The 20,261-nt window shown below is 45.3% G+C and overlaps 1 pseudogene across 1 annotated transcript; it reads right to left on the bottom strand.

Moving 5' to 3' along the window:
* Nucleotides 1-54: 54 nt before the first annotated feature.
* On the bottom strand, nucleotides 55-1,725 carry LOC108314555 (annotated as a pseudogene). Its single transcript, XR_001829532.2, has one exon. The product of XR_001829532.2 is annotated as a keratin, type II cytoskeletal 8-like (transcript).
* Nucleotides 1,726-20,261: the final 18,536 nt, after the last annotated feature.

Raw genomic sequence — 20,261 nt, 5'->3', positions numbered from 1 at the left:
AGCTAGCTGAGATTTTATTTTGGACCAAAAAAAAAAGCCAATTGAATTGTTTTGCAGCTGGAGGCATGGGCAAGGGGGTTCCCCAGGCAGTAAACTCCCCGCGGGTGGGCTGAGGGCTAAGGCTGAGCGTCGGATGGGTCTCCCATTCCCTGTGCTCCCCTGTACAGCAACCTCCCTCCCGGGCTCTGGGGCAGCCTCAGGAGGGGCAGGCTGGGAGGGGCTGCTGCAGCTGTTCACTTGGGCAGGGCGTCAGAGGACTCGGACACCAGCCTCCCATTGCGGGTCTCAATCTTCTTCACAACCACGGCCTTGGTGGAGCCCGCGCCAGAGCTAAAGCTGGAGCCCAGGCCGTAGTTGAGGCCGGGGCTTGTGAGGCCCCCATAGGCAGAGCTCAGACCACCCGCACAGCCGCTGGTGGTCTTCGTGCGGATACTCATGTTCTGCATCCCAGACTCCAGCCGGCTCTCCTTGCCCTCCAGTAGCTTGCGGTAGGTGGCGATCTCGATGTCCAGGGCCAGTTTGACGTTCATCAGCTCCTGGTAGTCACGCAGCTGCCGTGCCATGTCCTGCTTGGCCTTCTGCAGGGCTTCCTCCAGCTGCTGCTGCTTGGAACGACCATCCTTGAGTGCCTGCTCCCCGCGATGCTCAGCATCCATAATGGCGGCCTCCAGGGAAGCCCTCTGGCCTTTGAGACCCTAAATCTCGGCCTGGAGCCGGCTGATGTTCCGGTTCATCTCGGAGATCTCAGTCTTTGTACGCCGCAGGTCATCCCCATGCTTCCCAGCCTGCATCTGCAGCTCCTCATACTTGATCTGGTACATGGTCTCCGCCTCAGCCCGGCTGCGGTTGGCGATCTCCTCATACTGTGCCTTGACCTCAGCAATGATGCTGTCCATGTCCAGGGAGTAGCTGTTGTCCATGGACAGCACCACAGATGTGTCGGAGATCTGGGACTGCAGCTCCCGGATCTCCTCTTCATACAGCAGCCTGAGGAAGTGGATCTCGTCAGTCAACCCTTCCAGGCGAGACTCCAGCTCCACCTTGTTCATGGCAGCTTCATCCACATCCTTCTTGATGAGGACAAATTCATTCTCCATCTCTGTACGCTTATTGATCTCTTCCTCATACTTGTTCTTGAAGTCCTCCACCAGCCCCTGCATGTTGCCAAGCTCTGCCTCCAGCTTCAGCTTCTCCTGGCCCAGAGTCTCCAGCTGCCGCCTCAGGTTGTTGATGTAGCTCTCAAACATGTTGTCCATGTTGCTCCGAGCCGTTTTCTGCTGCTGCAGGAGGCTCCACTTGGTCTCCAGCATCTTGTTCTGCTGCTCCAGGAATCGCACATTGTCAATGAAGGAGGCAAACTTGTTGTTGAGGGTCTTGATCTGCTCCTTCTCCTGGGTACGCACGGCCTGGATGTTGGGGTCCACGTCCAGCTTAATGGGGTTCAGCAGGCTCTGGTTGATGGTGACGGCGGTGATGCCTCCCGTGCCTATGCCACTGGCCACAGCAGAGCCTGCACCCAGGCCACCGCGGAAGCCAGTGCTGCTCACTCGGGAGAAGCTCGAGGAGCTCGAGCGGGCACTGGGCCCACTCGTGAAGGAGCGGCTGCCGAAGGCCCCGGGGCCAGAGGTGGACACCCTGTAGGACTGCTGGGTCACCCTGATGGACATGATGGAGGCAGGAGTGGAGGCAGGCAGGCTGAACCAGGGAGAGATTCCAGACGGAGCGGAGAAGCTACTGCTTCTGTTTTTGCTTTTTTGAGACGGAGTCTTGGTCTGAGCTGTGGGCATGTGGCACAACCTCAGCTCACTGCAACCTCTGCTTCCCCGGTTCAAGCAATTCTCCTGCCTCAGCCTCCCAAGCAGCTGGGACTACAGGCACGTGCCATCATGCTGAGCTAATTTTTTGTACTTTTAGTAGAGATGGGTTTCACCGTGTTAGCCAGGATGGTCTTGGTCTCCTGATCTCGTGACACCCCAAGCTTGGCCTCCCAAAGTGCTGAGATTACAGGTGTAAGCCACCATGCCCGACCAATAATGTAACATTTTAATGAAAAATGTAGTTAATTTCATGAACAGCAAAGATTGTAAAATGGGAGCTGCTTAATGCGTGACTTCGATGGTATCCAAGGATCTTTATCCTTTATTTGCATTCATACAATGGAAATGAATGGGTACAATTATTCATGTGTGTATAAAAAAAAGCAGTGCACCAAAGTGTTCCCAGTGATCATCCTTAAGTTGTAGAATTAGTTTATAATTTTATTAATCTTTTGTTCTAATTTTTCTGTGATGAACATGAATTCTTGTTGCAATAATTAAGGTTTTTAAACATCAGAATGGATAAATGAAATAATGATTGACATGTTTGTAATTACCCTCTTGAAAATTTTAGGAAAGGATCTTTGTTCATTAAGGGCTACCTCTACCTTCATGCTTGAAGCTGGGAGAAGTTTTAGCTTCCACTGTTGCAGGATTGCTCAGCAGTTTGGCAGTATGGTAATACACACCTCACCTCCCAGGATGTAATAGGAGCAGTCTTTTAGGCTAGCTTCTGACAGTCAGACTGGGAACTATCAAGGAGCTTTTCCTGTGTAGCTAAGACAGTGCCCAGCACCTAGGAAGTGTGCTAAAGTCTTGATAGAATTAAAGAATGAAGAAAGAATCTGAGATTCTAAGTCTGACTCGTGACATCATATAGTAAAGCTTGGGGATGAAGGAAAATAAAAAACAGTTATTTGGCATAGAGCATTTGGGTTCCTTTAGATTTCTGACTTGGGGCTGGAAAAGCAAGGAACCACTGAGATTTGTTAAGCAGTTGGGAACATAAGTGATGGCACTTGAGAAACTGCAAAAAATAGCAGCAGCAGACTACCTGGCCAGCAGCTTGGGGAAATGAAGCCATGTTGAGCTTGAGGAGGTCTTTCCACTTGAGGAAGGTGGTAAAGAATGATCACATGCTCTTAGCACGGTGATGCATCCTAAACAACACGTGAGTTTGCCCCCTGGTTTGGACAGCCCTGCTTCCTATTTGTGGATGCGTTTTCCCAATCACTGGAAGATGCAAGTTAACTCATGGCAATTTACTCATTTGTTCACTTGATATCTTTCTGGGTGAATGGAAACTTTTATTATTATATAATGTCCTCCTTTATACCTGATAATGGTTTACACCTCAAAATCTGGGTTTGGCATTTATATGGCTACTGTAGTCTTATTTTGGTTTGTATTTGTCCCATTCAATACTTTTATTCAACTGCTCATCTGTGTCTTTAGGTTTTGAGTTTTTCTTTTAAACACCCAGGATTTTAGTCTGACAATCTTTGTCATTTAACTGAAGAATTTGGTTGATTATACTGATTATAATCATTGTCATATCTTGAGCTTTTTATTCATCTTACCTTTAATTTTTTATTTTCCTTTTGCATTGGTTTTTGTTTCTTTTTCTTACTCCATTTCCCCTCTTTTTGTTTGAAAAGTTATATTTTCTTTTTTCTTTTCTTTTTTGAGATGGAGTCTCGCTCTGTCACCCAGGCTGGTATGCAGTGACTCAATCTCAGCTCACTGCAACCTCCACCTCCTGGGTGTAAGCAATTCTCCTGCTTTAGCCCCCCAAGTAGCTGGGATTACAGGCTTGTGCCAACATACCTGGCTAATTTTTGTATTTTTAGTAGAGTCATTTTGCCATGTTGGCCAGGCTGGTTTTGAACTCCTGGCCTCAAGTGATATGCCTCCCTCAGCTTCCCAGAGTGTTGGGATTACAGGTGTGAGGCACTGCGCCTGCCTGCATTTTCTATGTTTATTTTTTATATGGCTACTTTAGATACTCAAACATTTATATTTAATAAAGTCTAATCAGTATTTTGATCCTCTTTTCAAACAATGTGAGATTCTTAGATCATTCTGTTACCATCTTTCAAATGCATATGCTCTGTTTTGACTCATGTTTTAGCTGTTTAACCCCTAAAATAGAACTTGTAATTATTATTTTATATATTCAATATAAAATAATATAAAAGATTTTCCAAGATATTTGCCAACATCTTGTCTCTTAAAACTTCGATGATCTGCATTTATTTTCCTTAGTACCTGAAGCACAGCCTTTAGGAGTTCCTTTAATGAGCTGGTGAGAATTGTTTCAGTTTTTGTTTTATTGAATTCACCTTCGTTTGACTGTCAATCTTGAACGAAAGCTTTCCTGGGTATGAAATTGACAACTATTCATCCATTGCTTTTACTCACAAAATATTATGGTCATCAAGTTCTATGTTAGATACAAAGGATTAATCATGAGATCAACCAGATAGGCAGAAAAACAGACAATCAAATTATCACATAAATAAATGTGAAAGTCCATGATATGGTTCAGCTGTGTCCCCACCCAAATCTCATCTTGTAGTTCCCATAATTGCCACATGTTGTGAGAGAGACCAGGTGGAGAGAATTGATTTATGAGGGCGGATACCCTCATCCCGTTCTTGTAATAGTGAATTAGTTCTCACGAGATCTGATAGTTTTACAAGGGGCTGCTCTCTCCTGCTTCACTCTGCATTTCTCGCTGCTGCTATGTGAAGCATATGTTTGCTTCCCCTTCTGCCGTGGTTGTAAGTTTCCTGAGGCCTCCCCAGCCATGCTGAACTGTGAGTCAATTAATCTTCTTTCCTTTATGAATTACCCAGTCTCGGGTATGTCTTTATTAGCAGTGTGAGAACAGACTAATACAGTGCAATTGGTAAACGACATGAAGGACTGACTCATGGTGCTCCAAGAGTTTGTAACAGGGAGCTCAATCCAATCTGGGGAAACAGGGAAGGTTTCCCCAAAGAAGGAGAAGTTGAGCCGGGCATTAAATGGAGCCTTGATAAATGTGTAGGAGTTACCTTGGCAAAAGCAGGGCTGGGAGTAGTGAAGTTAGGGGAGAGTATTTCAGGCACATATGCAAAGGCTCTGTGTAGATGGCATCTTTGAGAGCCTGGAAAATGACCGATGTGACTGGATGACCAAAAATGAGGGGAATGGTAGCCGTTTGAACTGGAAAGATCAGCTGAAGGTCACAAAAGCCTTATAAATTGTATTGAAGATTTTAGGCTTTATACCAAAATTCTATGTTTCTATTTGTAATTCAATGTAAAGCAGTTGAAAAAAGGAGAGAAGGAAGACAGAAAGGCAGGCAGGCTTGATTTCCAAAGAAGAGATAAAATCCAGCCTGAAGTCCAAGGCACTTGCTATCGAAGCCTTTCTGCTAACATTTCACAGCTAGGAATGAATATGTCGTAGGAGGATGAACTTGCTACAGCTCACTTTATCAAGAGATGAGAAAGGTGGATAAAGACGTTTTTTCTGGACCAGTTTTTCAAAAGAGTTGTTAAAAGGCCTTAAAGTCAGTGTTAGCAATCGCCTGTTCTATTCTTTACTTGGGCTTCTGCTCAGTCTCTTCCTAAATCATTACCAACAGGTCTCTTTTCCCAACAGTAGAATCAATGTTTTCATCTTCTGAACATAGCTTTAAATTATACATGTGCAGTACCATGCATTTTCAGAGAATTTCCATTTTCTATAGGCTAGTGTTTTGTATGTTTCAGCATATTGCAGATAATCATGTCCATGTTGTATAGCAAAGATTTCATACGTTACAACCCTGAAATACGGGATTTCTTTTGTTTTAGCTCTCTGTGAATAGAATTCTTCTGTAACACATATTTATCCTCTGATGGAGTTTAATATTTACTTTTTTTTTATTTTAGAAAGTCAGTACATACAAATGTATAAGGTTGTGTGTGATTCATTGCTATTTTCAGCAGATAGTAATTTAGGTGACTTCTAGATGAGATGTTCCTCCTATTCTATTTGAAAAAGTTCAGAAGAATCTAGTTAAAAAAGAAGATTGATTGAGACAATGCTATCCCATACAAGAGAACTGACTTCAGGCTATGTCGCCTTTATTTTCACCCATCAGTTGCACTACAGCCTAGGGTAGTGACGTTTCCTCTAGAGCCAACTTGAGTTCAATTCTTGGCTATGTAACTACTACTGAGCGATCTGGGCCAATAACAAACTCACTCTGTCTCAGTTTTCCCATCTATAGAATTAGAAATAACATTACTTTACAAGATTAAAGGACAAATATGGTATTGCATGTTAAGAGCAGGTTACTTGGAACCACTCAGTAAATATTGGTATACGCCTCCTCTTTTGCTTCTCTGTTCTATAAAGCTGGGCTGTTCAAACCTCTGTTTTATTTATTTTACTAGCCACAAGTTAGTGTCACAAACTGCAGTTAAATTTAATAACAATGTATTTTTAACAAACAAATGTCAGATTCCAGCTGGTTTCAAATTTAAAAGAACATTTCTCCTACTTGTTTTTCTTCCAAAGCCAGATTATCAAAACCTGAGTGCCGGCTATTCCTCACTGGTGTTCAAGGTAACTCAAGAAGTATCATAAAATGTCATTAAAAGATTAAAAAGAGATAATCATGCTGGCGAGTCTGACGTGCGATGGGTATTCTTATACACATGCTATTCAGTATGGGTAATGAGTCAATTCCAGTAATCCTGCTTCTAGGAACCTATCATAAGAAAATAATCAGGGACAGGTAGACGAATAAAAATTTATGTAACAGCATGTTCATGGCAGCATTTTTTATTGTAGTATGATATTAGAGATGGCCTAAATGTCTAACAATAGGGAAATGGTTAAATAAATTACGGCACAACCAAATGATAAAATATTCTGCCCTTAAAATATGGTTTACAAAACAAATTTAATGACAAGGGAAAATAGTTGTGATATAATACTGAAGGAGAAAGTCAGGTCACAGAAGACCACTGTAGCATGAGCTCAGCTAAGGAAGAATCTAAAGGCTTCTCTTTCCATATAGGCCTTAAGGAGATGGGGAAATGCACAGCAGTGTGTGGCATGTTATCTCTGGATGGTAAGATTAACATGTGTTTTTTTCTTTATACCTAAGACTATATCTGTCTGCACTGTTCCTTTTGTAATTGGGGGAAGGAATTGTGTTGTGATGATGGAGGTTTTTTAAAGCATGGTCTGGACTCCATGATGTGTGAAGCCTTCAGATAGAACGTGTGACTTGGTCAGTGTCCAGGGTGCTGGGACCTTGGGCTTGTTTCTCTTACAGAGACTGTTACAACACAGTTTTTTCTTGGCTAAGGGATCTGAGAGCTGGGAAAAAGACCATCTTCCTGCATTATCCATTAGACCTCCTTGCTGAAGAACTCTTGAGACTTGGAGATTCCTGTGAGCCTGGGCAGACCCATTCCTCACCTTCAGAACTTTTTTAAACGAATAGCAAAAGCAGACCAACCTACTCTCTTAGTCTGCTTGGGCTGTGATAACACAATACCATTGGCTGGGTGGCTGAATCAACAGAACCTGAATTGCTCACACTTTTGGAGGCTGAAAGTCCAAGATCAGGGTGCTGGCATGGCTTGTTTCTGGTGAGGGCACTCTTCCTGGCTTTATTTCATTTATTATTTTTTGACACAGAGTCTCACTCTGTCACCTGGGCTGGAGCGTAGTGGCATGATCTGGGCTCACCGCAACCTCCACGTCACCTCCCACGTAGCTGGGATTACAGGCGCCGACCACCACACCTGGCTAATTTTTGCATTTTTAGTAGAGATGGGGTTTCACCATATTGGCCGGGATGGTCTCCGACTCCCGACCTCAAGTGACATCCCCTGCCACTCCTCAGCCTCCCAAAATGCTGAAATTACAGGCTTGAGCCACCGCACCTGGCCTCTTCCTGGCTTTTACATAGCTGTGGCCTCGTTACCTCCTCCCATGAGGGCGGGGCTAAGAAAGCTTTTTAGTGTCCCTTCTCTAAGGACCCCACACCACAACCTTCTCTAACCCTAAATACCTCCCCAAGGACCTCTCTCCAAATACCATCATGCCTGGGGTTAGGGATTCAGCATATGAGTCTTGGGGAACCACACACATTCAGTTCATAACACCGACATGCACCCAGATCCCTCTGTCTCACTGTTAGGGTACAGCACCCTCACAGACCAACACTAGAGACTTGGAAGGGAAGTCACAGGGCACATCACCTGTACTACAGGAGCTCACAGCTGAGGAGGGAACAAGACTGAACACTCACTAATATCAGTAGCTACTGTTGATTGAGACTCATATGGCACCTGTAGGCATTAAGTGTAAACCCTACACTAACTCACTAATTCTCACCACACTGAGATGCCTCCCTTTTACAAATGAGAAGACTGAGTACAGAGGGAGTAAGAAGCTTGCACAAAGTCATGGACCTTGTGCAACATGGTAAAGCCGGGATTCAAACCCTGGTCCATCCATACTCATCTTATGACACTAAATAGTATGGACACGTAAAGACCAACTGCTTGGGTACAGAGCCTGGCTCCTTGCAGTCCTGAGCAAGTTCCTCTATCATTCTGAAACTTCTCAGTTTCTTTGTCTGGAAAAGAGGGAAGATCCTTAACACATGGATTGCTGCAAGGATTAAATGCTGCAGGTGAAAGTGGTAGATAAAGATCCAGTGACTTCAGACAATAAATAGGGGCTTCTGTCTGCCCCACTGGTAAGTGCTTCTGGAATCCCAAGAGTGAAAGCATGTAGATCAGAAGGAAGGGAAGCCTGGAGGTAGAAGGGGGTTTCTGGAGGTGAGACAGCCTGAGTTCTCGGAGGAAGAGCAGCCAGGGAGATGGCCACTAGCAAAGAAGCCTCTCAGGACGACCCAAGGGAGCTGTGAACATCCAGTTCCTGTTGCTCTTCCCACTGTCAGTACTTAACAGGTGTGCAGCTTGGTGGTGAGAGGCTGCATTCAGTGGGCCCACACCTGTTGGGCATAAGCACTAGGGCGAGGTGGGTGTGGCTGGGCAGCAACCAGCTCCAGACAGAGGGGCAAGTCTGGGCCCATGTTCCCTGCACCCTGGGAGCCAGAAGCTCATTAAAGAGGAGGGGAAGGAATGATTACGTGCAAACTTCTGAAGGGAAGGACCACGAAGAGGTGGGGCAGGCCGGGAGTTCTTCTCTCTCTGGGGCCCTGGCATGGCAAGAAGGCAGAAGGGATGAAAGGAGGTTGGAGACAGCTGCTGGGGGCCCTTGACTAAGGTCAGGACAGGGGCCAGTGGATCAACCAGGGTGGCTTAGGATGCTTCAAAGTGACTTAGGGTTGACATAACCTGTAACAGGGAGCCTTGGTGAGCTCTGGAGCAAGGGAGGCGCAGGCTTCGAAGAAGAGGAAGGTGGGGCTGGTGATTGTACTGACTGCACCTGATGGGTGGAGAAGAAGCCCCAGGTGTGCTGTGTCCAGGGCCTGGACTCTAGAGTTGACCACGTGCTTCATCTAGGACAGAACTGTCAAATAGAAACACATTGCCAGCCACATATATAATTAAAACGTTTCTAACAGCCCATACAAAACAGCAAAAAGAAGAGTCAGCATGGTGGCTCATGCTGTAATCCTAGCATTTTGGGAGGCTGAGGCAGGCAGATCACTTTAAGCTGGAAGTTCAAGACCAGCCTGGTCAATATGCTGAAAACCATCTCTACTAAAAATTCAAAAATGAGCCAGGCGTGGTGGCAGGTGCCTGTAATCCCAGTAACTGGGGAGGCTGAGGCAGGAGACTTGCTTGAACCCAGGAGGTGGAGGTTGCAGTGAGCCCAGATCACGCCACTGCACTCCAGCCTGGGTGACACAGCAAGACTCATCTCAAAAAAAAAAAAAAAAAAAAGTGTGAAGTTAATTGTAATATATCTTATCTAATCCATCAAAAGGTATAATTTCAACATGTAATGCAGATGAAAATTAAGATATGTAATATTTTTCTCGTCCTCAGTCTTTGAATTCTGGGATGTATCTCTTGCAGCACATCTCTGGTGGGACTAGCCACACTCCAGGAGTCACAGGTGGCTGTGGCTGCCGTCTTGGATGATGCAGGTGTATACCTAGAGGTAGCCTGTGTGACGATCACAGCTCTGCCCTTTCCCCAAGTTTCCATTTGGTCACTTTGCCCCTGGAGGGTGGACACCAGCTAGAGGGTTGCGCTTTCTCCTGACCACAAGGCGTGAGCAGGGAAGTGTCCCCTGGCCGGCCTCTTTCCTCTCTGCTCCGCTGAGCATGTGGGCTGGGCTGGGCAGGTCTCTGCTGCACATACACAGTTGAATATTAACCCTGGATTTCTCAGGGATATTCCAAGTGAAAGAAGTTGAGGGTTTTTTTTTTCTTTCTTTTTAAAAACAAAACAAAAACATTCACTTCTCTCTGTTCTGAAGGACTCTTGTCTTCTGGAGAGCGGGGTGGGCTGCGGAAGTGGATGCTTCAGTCCAGTGTAGCTGCTCACTTGTATGAACTCCTGAGGAGAGTGGTGGACATTTAATTTGAAAACTAGATTTGATTTGGGAGCTACAGCTGAGGGTAGTGGGCTTAACTGAAAAGACATCAGTAGCTTTCACAGATAACCAGGTGCCATGAATAGGAACGTTCCCGCCACATTCAAGCTTCTGCATCTCCTTGATTTGGGAGAAAAGGAATTGGTTTCTAGAGTGATTACTTTATATTCCTAGGATATTGGTGCAGTGCAGAGGTTATGAAGCAAACTTTGGTGTCAGACAATTCTGGGTTTGAGTTTCAGCTTTATGACCTTGGGGGAATCAGGTCACTTTTTAAACCCTCAGTTTCCTCATCTGTGAAATGGAAATGTGAATACTTATGATTTGAGGGCTTATTCAAATGATGAAAATGGAAGAACGTATGTGACTCTTTTTACCTGGTACATGAGGACTCAGTAGATAGAAAATAATAATTTATGGCTAACTTTTATTACCATTTGTATTCATAGAGCAGGGCCTGGGCTGAGTTCCTGATTTGGGCCAAGGGAGGCAACAGGAGAAAGATAACATAGGGGGTGGGCTAGGGAGGGATGTCTTCTTCCTAATGTAAGACTCAGATGGAGGTCTCTGATGGTGAAGGCTGAGTCAGAGGTCTCAAGATGGGTAGGACACAGTAGGGGTTATCCCAGGCTGGCAGCATGGGGCATCACTCTGGCCATAAGCATGAACTGTTTCAGAGGTCATGCTCTTCTCCACAGGTTTCCAGCTCCACCTCACGTGTTCAGAGTTACCCAAACATTTTTCAAACCAGTCTGACCCCTTTCTAATGTGTTCCAGATGGATGTGTGAGAAATGGGAAAAATGCAGAGCCAAGTGGGAAGGTGCCCATTTTGGCACCATGTGGAGCCCGAGAGTCTTGCCCAGGGGCACCCTATTCCAGGGGAGGGGTTGCCTCTGCTTCTTCTCCTCCCCTTTATTCCTCAAGGAGGAGCCTTCCATAGCCTGTTCCCAAGTGTGGCATTTAGAGTTACCCCGGTGAGGTGGGATTCGTCCAAGGCACACAGGTAGGTTGGCCCTCAGTTCCATCAGTGGGATTTCAGGGATCCTGGGGACCTTTCAGGAATCCGGGGTCCACACTTTGGGAACTGCTTCTTTAAAGGAAAGGTACATGGAGGAATGAGAACTTAAGGTAACCTGATCTGGGCTTGGGGACAAGAGACTAGATTATAAAAAGGAAGGACAGGCTGGGTACAGTGGCTTACACCTGTAACCCTAGCAATTGGGGAGGCCAAGGCAGGTGGACTGCCTGAGCTTGGGAGTTTATGACCAGCCTGGGCAACATGGTGAAATCTCATCTCTACTAAAATAAAAAAAAATTATCTGTGCATGGTGGCATGTGCCTGTAGCCCTAGCTACTTGGGAGACTGAGGCAAAAGAATCACTTGAACCCAGGAGGCAGAGGTTGCAGAGAGCTGACATGCCACTGCATTCCAGCCTGGACAACAGAGTGAGACTCTCTTCCTCAAAATATAAAATAAAAAGGGAGGTCATTAGAGGGTGTTTCAGACATGAGCAGGTCATGTGCAAAGGCCCAGTGGTGAGGGAAAACACAGCGCCCTGCAGGAGCTGAAGCGAGACCTCATGAGGCCTCTGCTGAGGTGCACTTGGGCAACCACAAGCTCCACACCATCCTGAAATTCCTGCCACTAAAAATGTAGTAAGATGCTGTCATGTGCCAAGTTCAGAGCCCATCTCTTCCCTCTTGGAGCTGGAAGTCTGGAGGGGGACTGCATATTCCTATTCCCATGCAGCATTGCTAGGAGATGTGCAGAGCCAGGGAGTTGGGTTAGATATTGGCACGGGCAGAAGAGGTACCAAAACCAGATGTGGAAAGCCAAGGCAGCAAGGAGGTTTAGGTTCAGTCCTGAAGGGTGAGTAGGGGTCGTCCAGGCCCAGGGAAGGTGTGTGTGTGCACCAGGCTGAGGGACAAGAGGGTTGGAAGGCCTGGAAGCTGGTGATTGCACAGGCTCTGGTGGGAATGGGAATGGTGCACTATGGAGAACTGGGGAGGCTGGGAAGAACACTGGCCATCTGGTGCAGCATGCAGATCAGACCAGCTGATTCTGGGCTCTAAACCTAGTGTGGTTTGTTAAGGTCGGAGGCTAGATTCTAAGCTATGATCCACTATCTTATGAGCTGGTCACTTCAACACTTTGGACCACCTCAGAAAGCCCCTGCTTCTTAGAGTTTAAGAACAGGGATTCTGGAACCTATCTGTTTGGGTTCAGATCCCAGATCTGTTATAATACCTGTGTTACCTTGGGGAAGTTACTCAACCTCTCTGTGCCTCTGTTCCCTCATTTCTGTAATAGCAATAATACTGTTACCCACCACATGAGGTTGTATAGGGACTCAACCTTACGTGGTGGGTAACAGTATTATTCCAATTTCAGAATAGGGAGTCATATGTAAAGTTTTAGGGTTTAACTATAATTAATACCTAATTCCCCATCCACAACAGGGATGCTCATCCCATCCTGCCCACTTCAGAAGATGCGGTGGGAAGCAGAGCATCTTACCCTTGGCAACAACCCTGGGAGTTTCTCTGGTTCAAAGCCTCATGCCATTCAGAAAATCTCCACTGTCTCTGCCTGTCTGTACTTCCTGGACATGTGGCTCTTTGGGCTGTGCTCACACATGCCCTGTGATGGTGACATTGGGGTTATCAGCATGTGTGGTAAGACTCTGGGGAAAGAATAGTCCCCAACTAGATTATCCATCACTCTTGATAAGGAAGCCAGAAGGGACGAATAAAGTCAGAAATGTTTAACTCTTACATCCGTGCCCTTTTCTTCCACTTTGGGGAGATGGATGCAAATGCACTTTAACCCTAAAGGTAAAACCCTCCTGCAGCTCTCTTATTTCTCTCAAGCACATGGGAGAACTGTGAACCTGAGAATGGAATGGAGGTGCAGTCATAACGTCATGTGGATTCGAAGAAAAACACTGTGGGAAGAAGACAAATACTCCAAGATGTGGCAGACAAGCCCAGTTGCTCTAAGTGAGGCAGTTCCTGGAACCTCACTTCTGCCCGAGAAGACAAGCTGACATTTGAGTGAAGAGGGCAGACCCTTCCCATCCAGTTCACTTCTGGGCCAAGGGAGGACCAGGCTGGGCATGGCCCTTCCAATTCATTAAAGCCTATATCCATGGTATCTGCGAAAGCCGGGCTCTCCCCAGACGTCGGCCACACCACAAAGCCCATCCAAACATGAATTCACACTTCCACAAGCATTGTAAGAAGATAGTGTGAGAGCAGGGATCCAGGCCTCATCTTACTGGCCTTCTGGGCTGTTGAGACCTTGCCTGGGCAGAAATGTGTTCACTGCTGTCAGCCCTGGGGATGACTGCTTCCTACCTGCTTGCATGGCATGACCCACCAGTCCCTGGCTTCTCTCCCTGCTCATCCCCACAGCATTGTTTGGAAGGGCAATGTTGCTGTGTGGGAGGAAGAATGCCAACCCTGCACTCCGTAGGCCTGTTTTACTACAACACTGAAAGAAGGTGCAAGCAGGAATATAGCTCAGCAAGGTAGAGTTCATGTGTCTGCAGCAGAATGTGCAGATTTGAATCCTGTCAACAGCTAGGCAATTGGGATGAGTGATTTACTGCAATTTGTTCATATGAAAAGTAGAAGAAGACCCACCAAGTAGGTTGTAAAGAAGGAGAAAAGCACCTGGAGTTATACCTGGGCACACAGTAGGTGTTCAATAAATGTTTACCAGGGCTTGCTATTTGTGGAGCGCTTGTTATTTTTCAAGCACTGTGCTCAATCCTTTGTGTGTGCCAGGCTCCCTCTCTTATCCTCATAATGGCCTGATGAGGGTTCCTCTAGGACTGTTCCCAGTTTGCAGGTATCAGATCAGTTACCTAAGGTTGCATATTAGGAAGGTCCAAACCCAACTCCATCTGCTTCCAAAGCCCATGCTCTCAACTGGTCTCCATCTCACCTCTAGCAATAGATGGTTCAAGTCCTTGCTTTGTTACTTTCTGACCGGGAACCTTGGTTAAGCTGATTCCTTTACCTCAGCCCCCGTTTTCTCCTTTGTTAAAAGAAGAAATGGAGCCCAAGAAGTAGAATGGAAATGAATGAGACCATGAGGTTGGGCTTCCACTGAGATCCTGGTGTTGCTCTCCTGCTAATTCTTGGAGAGACTTTGGTGCAGTCATTCTGCTGCTCCCTGCCTCAGTTTCCCCCATCTGTAAGAATGAGAGGATTTGTCTTGATGGTTTCTGAGGAGCTTCCTGTATTGGATGTCCTGGGCTACTTCCGGGAAGCTGAGGTCCACAGAGTCTGGGAAAGTGCACAGCACATAATTATCAGACCACACAAAGCTGTTGAGGGCTCTCTGTTCATGGGCCGGCTGAATGTTGGTAATGGCATAGCAGAACGTAACCTGTCTGGTAAGCTGTATCTGACTGAGAGGCCCTTCAGGTATTGAAGAGTAAGGGCACCAGAATTTAGCCTTCCTGGGACTGAGCCCTAGCTTTGCTTCTTACTTGCTCTAAAGTATGTGCCTTCATTAGACAAGTGACTAATTCCAAATCTTGGTTTTTGCATCTGTTGAAGTGGGATAGTAAGAGTACCTTTTTCATAGGATCGCTAGGCAGAATGAAGTTATTCCTGACATGTGCTTAGCCCTGAGCATATCAGATGCAGCACAATCTTTGTCCATGCCACCCTGTGAGAGGATCCAACTTCGACTCTAGTCTCCTTGAGAGCACGGACCTGTCTACCAGTGTCTGTATCTCTGGGCCTAGCTCGGCATCTGCCATGCTTATCAGATGCTTCTAAAACAGGAAGTTAGCTCCTTCATGCTACAGATGAAAAGCCTGATCCAGAGTGGGATGCCCTGTGCCAAACAGCCATTTGGTAAAAGAACCAGTACAGGGACCCCAACTTCTAGATTTGAGTTAGTGGTGTTTCCAAGGCAGCACACAAAACTTTTGTCAAGATAGTCACTTGATGGTTTCCTGGTACTTGGGATGTCTTCACTTACACTTAATGCCCTGAGGTGGAGATGGGAATTTAATGCCTTGAGTCTTCCCTGGACCTTGGGAGCTGGTAAACACTTCTATAAAATGGATGTTGGAATGTTCTTGCAGCTCGAAAGAATGTAGAGGGGATCTCTGGGATGCAAATTGGGTAATTTTATGCTTGTATACTTATGGGATGGAGCTTGCCAGGAAGATGGGGAGCCGGTGCTAGTGTTGCCTGGGAGATAACCTTCCTAACAGTTTTTCAGTGACCCACATAAGTCATAATGCTCACAGAAGTCTAGAGACCCCTCTGTCTCCCTAACCACCCTGGCATTTCCCAGCTGAGCTTTCCTGCTGAAAGAGGGAGGTAGGTTTTCACAGGCCTCAGGTTGCTTCAACTTGGGCACGAAACATTTTTCATGAGCCCTATATAATGGGGTGTGGTGACCTCTTGTAATGAAAACTTATCCTCCCTGCAGGAATCCTGCCTTTGCGGTGGCTTCATGCCTAGGGACAGTAGGCAATGACTGACATGTGAGACTTAAGGAGATAATGGGACTGAAAAGATGCTCATAAATGTTTGATAGGTGGCCCAGTGAATATCATTAGGCATTCCTCTGGTTGGAAGAGGAGAGGCATCCTTAGAGTATCTGCTGCTGCCAGCCATGGAGGCCCCACGGCCTATGGGCAAGGAGGCAACTGGTACCTGAGTGAGATCTTGAAGATGAGTCTTTTGAAACACAGCCTCAGAAGGCAGGCTTGTCAGATTTCCTATCTCCATCCCAACCTCTCCTCTGAGTTCCAGACCTTTAGATCCAACCGCCTGCTTGACATCTTTATCTGGACATCTTACAGACAAGTTCTTGATTTCTTTCCCTAGTCTTATGCAAACTGCGACTCTCCAGTCCTCTTCATCTCAGCAATGGTGCCACCAGCCTAGTTTGAGCCAGAAATCTGGCCCCTCCCCTTGACCCTTCCCTTTTCTCACATCCAATCCAACATCAAGTGTTATGGACTCTACCTCCAAAATACATCTGGAGTCTACTCAGTACTTACATCTCCATGCCATCAACCTGCAGTCTAATCAGGTTCTGCCTATCTTTTTTTTTTTTAAATGATACACAATGGATGTTTTGGCATACATGCAAAAATTCACATAATTTGTAAAGGTCAAATCCATATATTTGGGATATGTATCACCTTAAATATATGCCTTTATGCAAAAACAATTTGAAGTCTCTTCTAGCTGTTTTGAAATGTACAACAGACTACTGTATAGTCACCCTATTGAACTCTTTAACACTAGTCTTTATTTCTTCTATCAAACCATTTATTTGTACCCATCAATCAACTTCTCTTTACCTCTCTCATATTCCCCTCCCATTCTCACTTCCCCAGCAGTTGCTGGTTTTCTGGCCCTTCCTGCCTCAGATCTTGGTACTTGCTATTTCTACTGCCTGGATTTCCCCCGCCTCCTGCCACAGGCCTTCCCAAGCTAACTTTTTGTTACTGGAGAGCCAGTCATGTCTTCCTTGACCTTGTCGTCTTACCCCAGTGATTTCCTCTGTCTTCTACAGTCTGTCACCATCTTATTTTCCAGTTTGGTCTGCTGCCTTCAATAGAATTTCTCAGTAAATGTCCAGATAGAAAATGGTCTAGGCTTTGTGGCTGCACGGTCTCTGCCCTGTTGCTCACCTCTGCTGTTTCATTGTGAAAGAACACAATTCAGCAATGCGTAAATGAATGGATCTGGCTGTGTTCCAATCAAACTTTGTGGATTCTGAAAGTTGGAGTTCATATAACTTTCATGTGTTTTAAAATGTTCTTTTGATTTAGAAAAAAAAATTTTTTTTTTTGAGACAGAGTCTCACTCTGTCACCAGGCACCAGGCTGGAGTGCAGTGGTGCTATCTCGGCTCACTGCAACCTCCGCCCCCCAGGTTCAAGCAATTCTCCTGACTCAGCCTCCCGAGTAGCTGGGACTACAGGCGCGTGCCACCATGCCCAGCTAATTTTCGTATTTTTTTAGTAGAGACGGGGTTTCACCATGTTGGCCAGGATGGTCTCCATCTCTTGACCTCGTGATCTGCCTGCCTCGGCCTCCCAAAGTGCTGGGATTACAGGCATGAGCCACCGTGCCTGGCCAATTTAGAAAAATTTTTAAAATATAAAAACTATTCATAGACCTTGAACCTCATAAAAATATGCAGTGGGCTTGCTGGCTGTAGTTTGCAAACCCCCTTCTAGAATGTAAGTCCCATGAGGTCAAGGACCTTGTCTGTCTCGTCCAGCACAGTATCTTAATTGAATTAAGAGTTCTTGGCACAAGGCTGGGTGCAGTGGCTTATGCCTGTAATCCCAGCACTTTAGAAGTTTGAGGCAGGTGGATTGTGTGAGCCCAGGAGTTCAAGACCAGCCTAGGCAACATGGTAAAACTCATTAGCCAGGTGTGGGGATGTGAGCCTATTGTCCCAGCTACCCAGGAGGCTGAGGTGGGAGGATCACTTGATCCTCAGAGGAGGATACTGCAGTGAGCTGTGATCGTACCACAGCACTCCAGCCTGGGTGACAGAGTGAGATCCTGTCTCAAAAACAAAAAATATTCTTGGCACGTAGGAGATACTCTCTAAATATTTTAGAAAAGAAAGGACAGGAGGCTATACATGGAGCTAATTGGACACATCTCAAACATGAGACTATTATGTTTCCAAAAACATGAAGTAAAGGAACAAGGAACAAAGGAAGGACAATCTTAGAGATGAGACATCTGAAGACTGTTCAACAGGAACCTCTAGACACCAAGTCCATCCTTCTGCCTCTAGCTAGAACAACAACCAACCAATGCTCTGCATTTCCCAGGCCCAGACATGATTTTTGTTTTTTGAGATGGAGTCATGCTCTGTCACTCAGGCTGGAGTGCAGTAGCACAATCTTGGCTCACCACAAGCTCTGCCTCCCAGGTTCAAGAAGTTATCCTGCCTCAGCCTCCTGAGTAGCTGGGATTACAGTCGCCCACCACCACGCCCGGCTAATTTTTGTATTTTTAGTAGAGACGGGGTTTCACCATGTTGGCCAGCTGGTCTCAAACTCCTGGCCTTAGGGGATTCTCCCACCTCAGTCTCCCAAAGTGCTGGGATTATAGGTGTGAGCCATCACACCTGGCCCAGGCCCAGAGATCATTCTAAGTCAAGCAAGAAGCCACAGCTCCTTATACTCAGTCCTCCAAACTGTTGACGTGGCCAGGCTGTCGCCGCTCTAACCCATGGAACAGACATGAACATTTTGTCCTGGCAGAGGGAGTTAACATCTGAATATATTAACATTTATACTTTCGTGAAGAAAATGAAGATTGATCTTTAAAAATGAGAATCCGCCTATCAATCTCACCTGGCCCTTGATGATTTGCCTCCCTTTTCATCCTTACCACTTTGACCACTGGTGCAGAGTAAATATTCCTTTGATTGTTCTAATAGCATTTGTCCCTCCTGCCGTAGCTTTGAGACGAAATACTTTTCTTAATAATACTCTCAGAAAATATTTGGCTCTTTCCTCCATAATTTCTGATGGAACCTGTTTATTGCCTTGTGGTCATTCCATTGGCGGTCATTTGATGCCGTGGACTGCTGAATGAGGCCCGCTTAGAGCTGTGTCTCAGGACACTGGTAGAAATGCTTGGAAATTTTAAGAAAAACTTGGGCAGATGGTTGAATATGGGGAGAAATATAACTAGAAATATAACTTTGATATGAACTCCTACCTCTGAGTTCATATCAAAATCTTGGATAAGTTAAAGATTTAAACAAGATGAAATGGTTAATAAACACTTTAAAAACAATCTGGAGAAAGTGAATGTCTCTAAACACATTACGAAGGCAGCAACAGAAATATAAAGTTAGTTATATAAATTGAAAATATCTTCACAGCCAAAAATTTCAAAATTATGAGAAACCACACATTTGTAGATTTGCTGCCAAAGGGTTAATAGATGTACTACGTAAAATACTCTATGAAGGGGAGGAAAATCAATTGAAAAATATTTAAAGGCCTATATGTAGACATCTAAGTAAAGGACATAAGCAGAAAAGTCATGAAATAAGGACATCTTGTCAACAAATATTTGGAAGGACGTTCAGTCTTGCTGGACTGAACACAAGCCTGAAATACCATATTCTACCTGTCAAACTGGCAATGATAAAAATGATGATGGTTAGTATGTGGTCATCTGCTAGTGAGGTGGCATTGCTGTATGCATTACTGCAAGCCCAAAACTCAACAGTTCTCCTTCCAGAATTTGCGATTCACACACAGTATTTGGGGGAGTTTTCTAGATTGTCATAACCATTAGGATAAGGACCTTGTCTGATTTAGTCACCATTTGTGTGTTTCTAATAGATGCTTAGTAAAAGCTGGTTGAATGAATGGATGGATGACTGAATGAATATAAACAACAGCACTAGAGTATTTTGAGTAGCAAAACATAGGAGATATTTTTGAAGTTTTTCAGTAGTGCATTGCTTAAATATATCAATAGGTTGCCGAATAACGAGTAGTTGAATGAATTGCCTGGTAGTTTGTTGACAAATGGACACTAATTCAGTTAAAATTACACCTTGAGGGAGTGGTGTAAGCAATAGTTTCTATTCCACCAGGTGTTCAAGTGGGTACACTTTTCTTGCTTCTTGGATTGAATCTGGCTCTAAGCGTACAAACACTTTCTGTGTTAAAGGGCTAAACATATTTATGATCACCAATTGCTGGATTTTTAAGCAATTGTAAATAAGAAGTCAATTACAAATGCCTTTCTTCCAGCCTCCTCTGATGTCAGGATTTTGTAGAAAATATTGTCCTCCACTTTAGCAGGCATCACACACATGTGTAAGTCGCACTTACTTCA

This window comes from Cebus imitator, unplaced genomic scaffold, assembly GCF_001604975.1.
Source record: "Cebus imitator isolate Cc_AM_T3 unplaced genomic scaffold, Cebus_imitator-1.0 Scaffold8, whole genome shotgun sequence".
NCBI classification, from domain to species: domain Eukaryota; kingdom Metazoa; phylum Chordata; class Mammalia; order Primates; family Cebidae; genus Cebus; species Cebus imitator.
The sequence above is the reverse complement of the archived record's forward strand: the minus strand, read 5'-3'. Positions and strand labels throughout refer to the sequence as shown.